The sequence below is a fragment of the Meles meles genome, chromosome 3 (genome assembly GCF_922984935.1).
Source record: "Meles meles chromosome 3, mMelMel3.1 paternal haplotype, whole genome shotgun sequence".
Taxonomy (NCBI): Eukaryota; Metazoa; Chordata; class Mammalia; order Carnivora; family Mustelidae; genus Meles; species Meles meles.
Window position 1 is genome coordinate 75,618,504 of NC_060068.1, and position 13,144 is coordinate 75,631,647.

General features: G+C 39.9%; 1 pseudogene; it reads left to right on the plus strand.

The window, feature by feature from the left end:
• The first annotated feature begins 235 nt into the window (after window positions 1-235).
• Window positions 236-13,144, plus strand: part of LOC123939241 — a 76,660-nt pseudogene continuing 63,751 nt past the window's right edge.

The window sequence follows — 13,144 nt, forward strand, 5'->3', positions numbered from 1 at the left end:
CTATGGACAATATAATATGAGATAATTATAAATTACTCTGCCTTGATTTGTTTAACCAGCAAGATGGAATCTGACTTTTCCACTAATTTTGGAAATCTAGGAAATGAACCCCAATTGCAGACAGTAAAACAGATCACCCAATCAGCCTTTAAAAAGTTTTTTGTTTATTTGTTTAAATCTAGGGTTAGGAGCCTCAGACAGATGGACCAGAGATGCTTTTGGAAGCAACAGCATGATGGCTGCCCCAAGAGAACCTCAAGTCCAGCTCAAACTTGTACTGGTTGGCAAAGGTGGTACTGCAAAAACTACATTTCTGAAATGTCATCTGACTGGTGAATCTGAGTAGAAGTATGTAGCCACCTTGGGTGTTGAGGTCCATCCCCTTGTGTTCCATACCAACAGAAGACTTATGGAGTTCAATGTATGGAGTACAGCTGGTCAGGAGAAATTTGGTGGGCTGAGAGTTGGCTATTACATCCAAGCCCAGGGTGCCATTATAATATCTGATATAACATCAAGGGTTACTTGTAAGAATGTGCCCAACCAGCACAGAGATCTGGTACAAGTATGGGAAAACATTCCCATGCTGCTGTGTGGCAACAAAGCGGACACTAAGGACAGGAAAGTTAAGGTGAAGTCTATTATCTTCCACTGAAAGAAGAACTGTTAGTACTGTAACATTTCTGCCGAAAGTAACTACAACTTTGAAAAGTACCTCCTATGGCTTGTTAGAAAAGTAACTGGAGACCCTAACTTGGAGTTGGTCGCCATGCCTGCTCCTGCCCCACCAGAGGTTGTCACAGAGCCAATTTCGGCAGCCCAGCATGAGCATGATCTAGAACTTGCTCAGGCAACGACTCTCCTGGATGCACCTGCAACTGAGCATCAGAAGTCTGGTTTTCTAGGCCGGGGTACGTGATATCAGTGGTGCAGGGTGTTTGCCGCTTTATTAGAGAGCCGAGCACAACATGTGCTTCACCTTGGGGTTGCTGAAGGAGATGAATGGGCTTCAGAGTGAATGTGGCAGTTTAAAAAGTACATTCATTTTTTGGGGATCTGCATATTTAGCTGTTTTGGAACGCAGTTGTTTCCTTCCTTAGTTTCAGACAGAAAACTGCTAGAGCCACATCACAATATCCAGTGGTGAAATCTCATTTGTCACTGCCATTCCCATTCCCTTTTGTTTAGAATCAGAATAAAGTTGTATCTCAAATATCTAAAAATATCTACAAAAAATAAATAAAAATAACATGAATCTAGGGTTAGGAAAAGATGTGACTTCTGCATGTCTGCCTTGACGCTGGTGGAGAGGGTCATTCAGAGTTTAACCCAGACTGGCTAGTGCTGGTCTCAGGGCTGATAAGTGCACAAATAGACCTACTACGAGCACAGACTCAAGGACAGCAGTAGCAGAGTCTCTGATTCCTAAGAGACTTTTAAATATGGTTACCATTCTCTTTTTCTTTTTCATTTGTATTTAAATGTTTAAGACATTTAAACTTTAGAGTCCCAATGGAAGTTCCAACTTAGTGCCATGTTTATGTATTTGTTAACATTCTTGTTCAAAATGTTATTTGCATCTCAACCAAAGAAAAATACAATGGGGTTTTATATTATTTGGTTAGAATTTCCTGAGTCTCTAAGGGCATTGGAATTAGGGCTGGCAGTTTAAACAATACATCCTGTATAAAAGTTATAATACAACGAAGGCATCTACAGAGACTGAGTCCACACACCACAAAGGCTACAAATCTCCACCAGGAAGGTCAGCATGTCTGTATCCAAAGATCTTCAATGACCTTCCCAAAATATCTGGCTCTTTTCCTTTGAAGAAAATGCTTCACGAGGTAGAGATGTGCCAGTGTCTCATGCAATGTGTGAGTTGCTGTGGTAAGTGATCCCCTTTTTCCCTTATGGAACAAGTAATGCATTGTAACCCCTAACAGAAAACTCCAGCTGTCCCTTTACACGCCAGTCTTTTGGCAAAGGTTCAGATTTTTTTCCGCCTTGAATAGTCATAATTCATAGAGAGAGCCAGACACACAGATTTCTTTTTTCAACTGACTTTGTGTTTCTTTGGCTATCTTATCCCTAACTGCTCCCTGCAAACCCACCCCTCCATGCTGGTAAACTAGAGGGAACCAGTCTCATGAACCAGTAAATACAAGATTTAAACATTCACTCTGTGAGACATATACAACATTTATTGCCAATTTTGATTCAAGTAGAGAGGAAAATTGCGTTAAGTCGGTTATTAGGAGCTGCAGGTGTGCCTGGAGAGGGAGAAGGCTTCTTATTCAGGAACTATAGATAATCCCTCTTATAAAACTTCCCTAGTTGTAAAATATTTTTTTCTCATCCCTTTGGGAAATGCTGTAAGCAGGAAATCACATATGTGCATTAAAAGTGAGGTGATAAGCCAATTTTACCAGACTGTACTTTCAAGAAATGACTGTGAATTTTGAAATTTTGTTGACTCTTCAAAAATTTCTGACTTACTTGAACTCAGTCTTAACCAATTCACACTACATGCGATTAACTTATTTTGTGCCGATGTCTTTTACATGCCTGTGGATAAGCTTCCACAAAAATAATGTCATTTGAATTGGCAGGAAGTCTTTATTTCCTGTCCTGAAGTATACTGTAAATGAGACCATCTGAGCAAAGGCCTCATCCTTTGTTTTTTTTCCTGTTTTTTTCTACTGAGCTATGCATTATAACTTCTCACTGAAGCAGGGCACCAGTGTACAAGAATTAAGTGGGGCCCCATTCATGAACATTTTTAAGAAGAAAAAAAATTTTTTTTTCCTTACACAGCTGACCTGAGGTAGGTCAGGGTTTGAGCAGTAACTATATTTTGAATGACCATGATGCCCCAGGCCCTGTGCTGGGTATTGAAAGCACATTTCCCACCCTCAGGGAGCTTGCGGTCTCACAGGCAGAGCAAGTTTTAAGTATCTCCCAAATAGTGGGGTATATTCAAGAGCCCATGTGGGGGCACCTGGGTGGCTCAGTGGGTTAAAGCCTCTGCCTTTGGCTCAGGTCATGATCTCAAGGGTCCTGGGATCAAGCCCCGCATCAGGCTCTCTGCTCAGCAGGGAGCCTGCTTCCTCCTCTCTCTCTGCCTGACTCTCTGCCTACTTGTGATCTCTGTCTGTCAAATAAATAAATAAAATCTTAAAAAAAAAAAAAAAAGAGCCCATTTGAATGGAGCAGATGGAACAATCTATGCCTGCTGCAGAAAGAACTGGTAGACAAGGCTGGGGTGAGGGATTAGTGAAAGACGAGGCAAGAAGAAAATTGGCTTAAAGGATGGATGTAATTTGGACTGTCAAAAGGTATTCAATACAGAGGTAGAAACATAAGCCAAGAGCAAGTAGTTCTGTGTTTTAGAGGTTGCAAAAAGTGAGATAAAGGGCTATGTGGGTCTTGGAAGGCAGACAGAAGAGTTTGTTACATAGGCAGGAGAAAACCCACTGAGGAGTCCAAAGCAAGTGGCTGACACAGATATGGACCTTATCTGTTCGGTCTAGACTGGAACTTTCTAGCCTCTATATCCTATGTCTTTGCAGAAGTCTGTTTTGGACCCTATGCTGTGTCTTCCAGACTCCCTTTCAGGACTGAAGAATGTATGCAACTGCTGGACTGTTGTCAGCAAATAGCTCAGTTGTAAGTTCTCTTTGGGAGTTGCTGCAGCTGAAGAGAGTGGCCCCTGTCAAGGGCAGCCCACATCTAAAAAGTGGTTAAAGAGATAAGAGTGGGTATCTTAAACCCATCTCCTTGCTCCCATTTGGGAAGTCTCTAAAGGGTGAAAGGGTTATCCTGGCATTAATGTCCCCCCCACGGGGTCTGTCCAGGCCTTGTAACTTCTCTCCAGCCCTGTTTCTCTCTTTGTTCCATCTGGCTTCCTTCCCTCCCCTTCTATAGTCATTGATCCCAAGAAGACTGCTTGACAACCCCCCCCCCCCCCCCCCCGCAAATTCATTTCTGTCCTTGAATCTGCTTTGCACACAATCGAACCTGCAAAGAGGAGGTTGAGGTAATCTTCTATTCCCACAGGACGCTGACAAAGCTTCTGGGTAGGTTTCTTGGGAAGTATTCAGCCACTGCACTGTCCAGTCGTGTGGTGACCATGTTTATGACCAGAAGAACTGACAGGTATTTATTCAACGCTTCTAGTGTTCGAGGCACTATACTGGACGAAATGGAATAATTTGGCACAGACATGGCACCACGGAAATCTATTTCTGAGGCACAGAAATAACACCACAAATAGCTTATAATGGCTGAAATGAGCTGTAATACACAGTGAGACTAGAGGAAGTCAAGGCCAATGTGGGTGTTAAAGAAAAAGTTATTCATGACACCTGTTAAAATTATAAGGCAGACTTTATTCAGGACTATTGCCATAGCTGTAGGGATTACTGCAGTGGGCTTTTCCAGTAGGGGAGAGAGATCAGGCTTAATTCCAAATACAACAAGGAAAGGTGGGGATTTATAGCCAAGGAGTAGAATGAGGGAGTTGATAAATGGAAATTAATCAGAGGGTAGGATGATTTTTTTTTTTTTTTCCCCTAAACTGACCTAACAGGATTCTTGCTGAAGGCAGACCAAGGTGATCAGATAATACCAAGGGGGAATTGGAGTGGCTGAGGAATTTGGTCAGGTACAGAGTGTGATCAAATAGTATGGTAAGGGATTTTGGCTAAACTGGTTTAGCAAGATTCTTGCTAAAACGGGACTCTAATGGATGAAGACAGAAGCCCAAGACCAAGGAATCTTTGTCAGGGTTGGGTTGATCAGGGAAGGGTTCATGGAAGACCTGGGAGGAGATGGTTCAGAAGACACCAAGAGGAGGGAAATATGGGGGAATCTGGTAAAGAATATATAGTGAGCAGAACTGAGAAACTTGTGCGTGAGACACATATCTGAAATCAATAAATCTGTTGGACTGGAGTGATTATTTCAGAAAAAAAAATTAAGAGGTAAGGCTGGAAAAAATGGAACTGTATCGTCTAGGCACCTGGGAGGTTTTGAGCAGTTAATACCTTAAAAAGTGATGTCTTGCCCCAAAGTCTCCCCAGAGGGTAAAATATCCTCAGCTAGTGACTAAATGACAATGGGTGGGTGTTTTTTTTTAAATTTGTTTGTTTTGGTTTTGTTTTTTAACATACTCAGGAACTGGAAAAGTAGTGGGGAAATAGCAGGCCCAAGACAATGTTGAGGTATTGGAACCAAAGAAGGTGAGCATATACAGAGACTCACCCATTATTAAGATGACAGTTCCTTCTAGAAGGATTCCTTTCAGCTTTAGTCTGTCTAGATTCTGAGGAAGAAGAAAACTACAGCACAGAAAGTTTTGCAATATGCATAACTATGAATGCTCAGCTATCGCATAGTAAAGCTACAGTGTGAACCCAGGCTGCCTGACTCCACAGCCCCACATACTTAACCATTACACAGTATTACTTTCAGTTGGAGTCCTTACAATAATTGTAGTGAAAGGAGAGGAGGAAATTCAAAACTAGTTTTTTTCTTCCCAGATAATCAACAAGTAAGTTATTCCTTTCCTCAATTCTGAATATATTTGTTCTAAATTTTAGTTTCTATATACTCATAGATGATTTTCTTATTCATAATGCTAGTTTGGCCTTATGCCTTATAGTTTCTGTCTTAGGACTCTGACTCTGTTTCACAGCCCATTTCTCTATATGGTTTATTCACTCAACTTTCACTGTAGATTTCCTAGATTAAATCCTCAAAAAGATTGGTCTAGCTCACCTTTTAGGATTAGACAATGTCAACAGTTACTGTCAGAAATTGATGTTCTTGGGCCATATGGCCACTCTGATCCAATAAGCTATGGTTATTAGGGAAGTTTTTCAGGAGATGTAAAACAGGGTTAAGCAGGCATTAAAGTCTGAGGGTGTGGAAAATTTCCTTGTGAGACAGGTAAAGTAGGCATTGTAGTCAGCCTGAATCAAAAAGGATATTATTCAGTACTAGGTAGAGATTTCTTTTTTACCTTAAAATCCTTCAGAAAAATTGGGAGGGGAGGAGAACAATCTTTCTACTTCTAGTAGAAAGATTCTACTTCTACTTTCACACTTCTACCACTCACCTGCTGCCCTACCACCAATCCCTCAAAAGGAGGTGCAGATATTGTCCAGAATACCTAGTTCTACCTAGCTTAGTGTTTTGACAATCAAATACTTGTCTAGATCCAAAAGCAGAAAGATTAAGTAGAAGAAAATTTCTCACCCTTTCTTTAGGAAATTTTTGATCTTGTCAGAGATAAATAATGTCAATTTGAGCAGGATTAGGCAAATTCTGAGCTTGAGGTGGAAATCCATTCAATGAGCCCAGTACAGATAAACATTCTTCACAAATAGCTGCTGCCAACTCTTCATAATCTCATGATCCTATGTAATTAACATTCTTGCATAAACATCTTATTTTTGCCACAACTGAGCCATTTTCGAATTCTTTTTACTTAGCCTAAAAATCTAAACCTTGATGTCAAGCCTGAATGCTAAACCATGACTAAAACCATTTGAAGCAGCATGATCAAATATAACATATGGAAAGAACTGTTGATGCTAGCAGAAATCACTTTCAAAATACAATTCTTGTAGTGGTGAAACTGTTTAAATATTAGCTGGACAGAAGTGCAGATGATAACCATGCATCCATAGGAAGAGGTTAATTGAAAAGTATGTTTTATCAAAACTGCCATATCTCCTGCAGTTTGCGTGTAGTTACACGAGGGTTCGCAACTGGTGACAATTTTATCTTCAGGAGACATTTGGCGATGTGTGGAGACATCTTTCGCTGACAGAGTGGAGGTGGGGGTTAGAGGGCATGCTGTCATCTAGAAAGTAGAGGTTAAGGATGCTGCTAAACATGCTGCAAAGCACAGGACAGCTCCTACAACAGTCATCCAGCTTCACATGTCAACAGCGCCAAAACATAAACTGCTGATAAACTACAAAAGGAATCTGAAAGTGTACCATAATCTGACAGTCACCAAGAACACAAGCCCTTCAGGTGGTATCAGGCTGAAGGGGTAGAGCGTTTTTACCACAGGTTACCCATTCTCTTCGTCACACTTCTGCACAAACACGGAGCCCTCGTTCCTGAAAGATCTTCCTCTAATGAGCCAGAAAATCATCTTGGAAAACACTGAATATTGTTTGCATTTGGTCTTTGCTTTAGATATACATCTCATGGAACGGAGGAGTCCACCAGTGATCCATCAGATTCCGTTCTCCCCTTCTCGCATAGGGATAGAGTTGGTTATTGCTGGGTACCTGGCCACATAGCCAGGTTCCATATTTCCTCAACTCCTATATGATTTCAATGGCAAGTATGAATCTTAAAATGCTGAGTCTATGTTCTCTTTTCCCTTACTTCCATGCCAGGATATAGAAGAGCCTGAATATGGTCTGATAGAGCAGTAAGAATTGCTCTGATTCCCTAAACAACTGAATGGAACAGAGTGGCCTTCTTATCCCTGTACCTATTATGTGCAAGAGAAAAATAAACTAGTATGTTCTTTGAAACACTATATATTGGGGCCTCTTTGTTATAGCAACTTAGCCTTCACTCCACCTGGGACACGTGGCATATTTTTCTAGTGATTTTAATCGTTGGTGTTGTTGGTGGGAGTGGTTTTTCTGTACAATAAAGAGAAAACATGGGCTTAAGAGGACTGGGAACTGGGGTACCTAGTGGCTCAGTCAGTTAAGAGTCTGCCTTTGTCTCAAGTTATAATCCCAGCATCCTGAGACTGAGTCCCACACTGGGCTCCTTGCTCAGCAGGAAGTCTGCTTCTCCCTCTGCCCCATACCCCCTGCTCTCTCTCTCTCAAATAAATAAATAAAATATTTCATTTTATTTATTTATTTTTTTAAAAAAGATTTTATTTATTTGACAGTGAGAGAGAGAGATCAAAAGTAGGCAGAGAGGCAGGCAGAGAGAGAGAGAGGGAAGCAGGCTCCCTGCCGAGCAGAGAGCCCGATGTGAGACTCGATCCCAGGACCCTGAGATCATGACCTGAGCCAACGGCAGTGGCTTAACCCACTGAGCCACCCAGGCGCCCAAATAAAATATTTTAAAGCAGATAAAAAGAGGACTGGAAACTGAGCAGTTGATCCACTAAGGTATTTTGAACAACTGGTCTTCATTTATTCATTCAATATACATTTATTCAGCATATACTATATCCTGGAAATAAGAAGTAAGAATAAATATTCCCCAATGACCATTTTTTTGGAAAAACAAACATAATGTGTACAGTATGTTCTCTACTAAAAAGACAATAGAAGTGATCTTCTTCTCCCTTCCCCCCCTCTGCCAATTTGCTCAAGATCTAGGAATATAAATTGAAATGTGCTAGGCTCAGAGAAACAACTTTATGAGGAAATAGCTAGGTGAAAGATACATACTGAAAGGCCTTGGGCCATGTAGGTAAAAATAAGAGTAAGGCAGAGTGGGTGGAACTGTGTCAATCTGGAGAGTGCAAGACCCTTCTAAAGTGTCTGACTGCTCCTCAGCCCTAGTATATTGATTCTACATGGAAATACAGACTAAGTTTAAGAAAGAGCACAGATATGGATTTTTAAGTGAACCGTTTCAATTTTGAAATGTTGGCAAAGTACGTAAAATATTTATTGAATTTTGGGAGCTGGTAATCAATAAATTAACACACTTATTCAATTCTAAGCTATCTGGCCATTTTAGTGAACCTGATGCAGAAGTCTATAGTAATGGACAGGGCTATATCTAGAGATGAGTATGATGGAAAGAAAAAAATAAGAATTTTGGTTAGTTTGTTTGTTGGTAGGAGGAAATATGCAAGGGAATGATCATATTTAGCATGATTTTCTAATAACTTTCCAAATCCATCCACAAGATTTTATTTCAGAGTAATTACCCAGTCTGTATTGCCAAGGCAATAGAAATGTTTTTATGAAAAACTTGTTTAGAGAGTAAGATTATCAAACAGTATCATTATAACATTGTAGAAATGCTGTATGTACAGAGCAGTAACACCTTCTGAAATTTCTCTAGAAAACAAAGAAAGCTTTTAAAAATAATAATCGTTGTTGACAGTTACACCCCAAACCTTAAGATACCTAGGAATAGGGGCACCTGGGTGGCTCAGTGGGTTAAAGCCTCTGCCTTCGGCTCAGGTCATGATCTCAGGGTCCTGGGATCGAGCCCCGCATTGGGCTCTCTGCTCGGCAGAGAGCCTGCTTCCTCCTCTCTCTCTCTCTCTGCCTGTCTCTCTGCCTACTTGTGATCTCTGTCTGTCAAATGAATAAATAAAATCTTTAAAAAAAAAAAAAGATACCTAGGAATAAACCTAACCAAAGAGGCAGATTGGTACTCAGAAAACTATAAAGTACTCATGAAAGAAATTGAGGAAGGCATAAAGAAATGGAAAAACGTTTCATGCTCATGGATTGGAAAAACAAACACTGTGAAAATATCTATGCTACCTAGAGCAATCTACACATTCAATGCAATCCCTATCAAAATACCATCAACTTTTTTCACAGAGCTGGAACAAATAATCCTAAAATTTGTATGGAACCAGAAAATACCCCAAATAGCCAAAGGAATGTTGAAAAAGAAAACCAAAACTGGTGGCATCACAATGCTTGACTTCAAGCTCTATTACAAAGCTGTGATCATCAAGACAGTATGGTACTGGCACAAAAACAGACACATAAATCAATGGATAGAACAGAGAACCCAAAAAGGGACCCTCAACTCCATGGTAAACTAATCTTTGACAAAGCAGGAAAGAATATCCAATGGAAAAAAGTCTCTTCAACAAATGGTAGGAAAACTGGACAGCCACATGCAGATGAATGAAACTGGACCATTTTCTTACAACATACTCAAAAATAGACTCAAAATGGATGAATGATCTAAATGTGAGACAGGAATCCATCAAAATCCTAGAGGAGAATACAGGTAGCAACCTCTTTGACCTCAGCCGCAGCAACTTCTGGCTAGACACATCTCCAAAGGCAAAAATGAGTTATTGGGACTTCATCAAGATAAAAAACTTTTTACAGCAAAATAAACAGTCAACAAAATCAAAAGACAGCCTATAGAATGGGAGAAGATATTTGCAAACTTCTTATCCAATAAAGGGCTAATATCCAAAATCTATAAAGAACTTATCAAACTCCACACCCAAAGAGCAACGAATCCAGTCAAGAAATGGGCAGAAGACATGAACAGACATTTTTCCAAAGAAGACATACAAATGGCCAACAGACACCTGAAAAAATACTCTACATCACACAGCATCAGGGAAATGCAAATCAAAACCACAAGGAGATACCACTTCACACTCGTCAGAATGGCTAAAATTAACAAGTCAGGAAAAGACAGATGTTGGCGAGAATGTGGAGAAAGGGGAACCTTCTTACTTGGTTGGTGGGAATGCAAGCTGGTACAGCCACTCTGGAAAACAGCATGGAATTTCCTCAAAAAGTTAAAAATAGAGCTACCCTACGACCCAGCAATTGCACTACTGGGTACTTACCCCAAAGATACAAATGCAGTGATCTGAGGGGGTACCTGCACTCCAATGTTTATAGTACCTATGTCCACAACAGCCAAACTATGGAAAGAGCCCAGATGTCCATCAACAGATGAATGGATAAAGAAGACGTGGACACACAATGGAATATTACTCACCCTGCCTACAATATCAATAGATCAAACACTCTGTAAGTTTGAATAGCGGTGCTGGCCGAGACCCTGTGAATTGGAGAGACAAACTCTGACTCAAAATGTGCCATTTCCAGCCAAGGTGAACCACTGCCAGTTCCAGGGTAGAGGGGGCTCAAAGTAAACAACTTATCATCTTGATGCTTTATGCCCTTCAGTACTAATGTCAACTTAAGACACTTAAAATATCTGAGTATTCTCCTTTCCCTAGAATACAGTTACAGAGTAAATGACCTTCTCTGGGAAGGGTCTGGGGAAGTTATTACTCTATATATTTATTATGACATTGTATTGTCCTTCCTTTTGGGACCTACTTTCTCCTATGGTCCGTGAATTATGAGCCTAAATATGGGTTCATTTCCTAAAACTGGGAAAGGGACCTTGACTTTCTATTGACTATTACCCTTCAGGCCATCTAATCCTATCTATCCTTCATTTTCTTTTATTGTAGTGATTAATATCCTTGTCTTCCCATTCATCTTGCTGAGAGAGATACTAAGTTCTATCTATCTTGATAGATAGAGATACTAAGATACTATCTATCTTGATAGCCCCCTCCAACCTTGCCTTTTACTGCAGTACTTGCACTTACTGTGCTTTTTTTTAAGAGTCTCCACCTGACCTCTATTATTTTAGAATCCTCTTAAGCACCTTCTTACCAATAAGCCCAGTTATCTAACAGTATCTCCTACTATGTGTCCTGGGGAGAGTAACCACTGAGCTTTTCAACAATGCTGATGCCCTTCTCATCTAACAAGCTTTGATAATGGACTGTTTTTTTGGCTCCCTAGTTTCTGGGTCACTGTTTCATCTAAATATTCAGAATTCTCTGAAAAAAAAATCAAACACTTAGTGGCATACTTAATAACCTATCATTGTGAGTTAGGAATTTCTAATGGAGCAGGAATAAACAAGGAAAGAAATCAGTTGGATGTACAAGGACTACCTATAATGGGCAAAAGCTTGGATATAATACCAAATTTCTCTGTATTATAAAACCATTATCAAATCATTATCATTACCATGATTAGATACAATATATTTTTTTAAAGTATTGATGTAAGTTAATTTGTCTTATAAGGGGCTTATAGGATATACACCAAAATCATCTCTGGATGCTAGGATTATGAATGATTTCTCTTACTATATTTACTGTAAATTTATGCAAAATTTCTTTTATAAGTATTCATTAATTATATACTAATTTTAAATTAAATTATTTGTTAATTAAAATAACAAAAAATTATAATGGCTAACACATACATGGCTTTAAAATGAACTAGGCACTCTGGGAACGTCAGACTATTTACATGTCGTTATTTGTAACCACATTATAATGTAGGTATTACTACCTTTATCTTAACAGATGAGAAAATCAATATCTAGAGAAGGAGCCACTGTGGCTTCCCCAAGAGAAGCCACAATGTGACTGTGTGATTCCAGGGCCTATTCTGAAGTCACCAAGCACTACTTGGCACTGGCCTCTTGGTAATGTGAGGCCAGGACCACTGTTTTCTCCAGCTCTTTTGGAATTGGATACTGCTTTCTTTTAAACCCAAACCATTATCTTTTGCTGTTTGGATGCTGTTTAAAAGCAAGCTTAGTGACATTCAACTTTTGAGGGTGTTTACAGACAGTTTTTCAATGCGGTAGAAACTGAAGGACTAGCCAAGCAGGAGAATAGAGTGAGGACACCATATTCTTTCCATCTTTTTTGCAGTCCAACCCCACAGGGATATGTTCATTATTTTGCTTGATGGGTGGGGCTTAATACATTGAGACCTCATACTCAAATGTCAACAAGAATACAACTTTAGTTAAATCCAAAAACAAATCACTTTTTGATCATGTGTCATTTAGGAAAAACACTTTAAGTGCTCACATTGGCACTTAGTGAATTAGAAGGTTGGGGTCATTGAATAATATTCTCATCTAGAAAAGTATATCTATAACATAGTTACCAAATTAAGTCATATTCAATGGTGAGATCAGCTCAGGTTATTTATCACTGTGGCTTCTCATTTTTAAGTTACATCAACTGTCTTGCAATATGCTAGATCCCATCCCTGCCACCGTCTCTTCACCTGTCCTGGAGCAGCTGGAGAAAATCATACCAGAGAGATTGGCACTTTAAATTTACCACCCCATCCTCCACATGCCCAGCAGCCCCACTCTATTTCATGTGTCTCACCGTCTCCCAGTTCTTCACAGGGACCACTTCAAACCATTTGCCTTCTGTTCAAACATTAAACAACAACCTCTGTACACCTAGAGCCTTTAATTCTCTCACCTCTAAATTCTCTCAGAATAAAATAAAAAATTTTTGCTAAAGCCTCCTCCCTCCCGTATCTGGCTGATCTCCTCTTACATCTTCCTCTCCCTTCTTGACTCT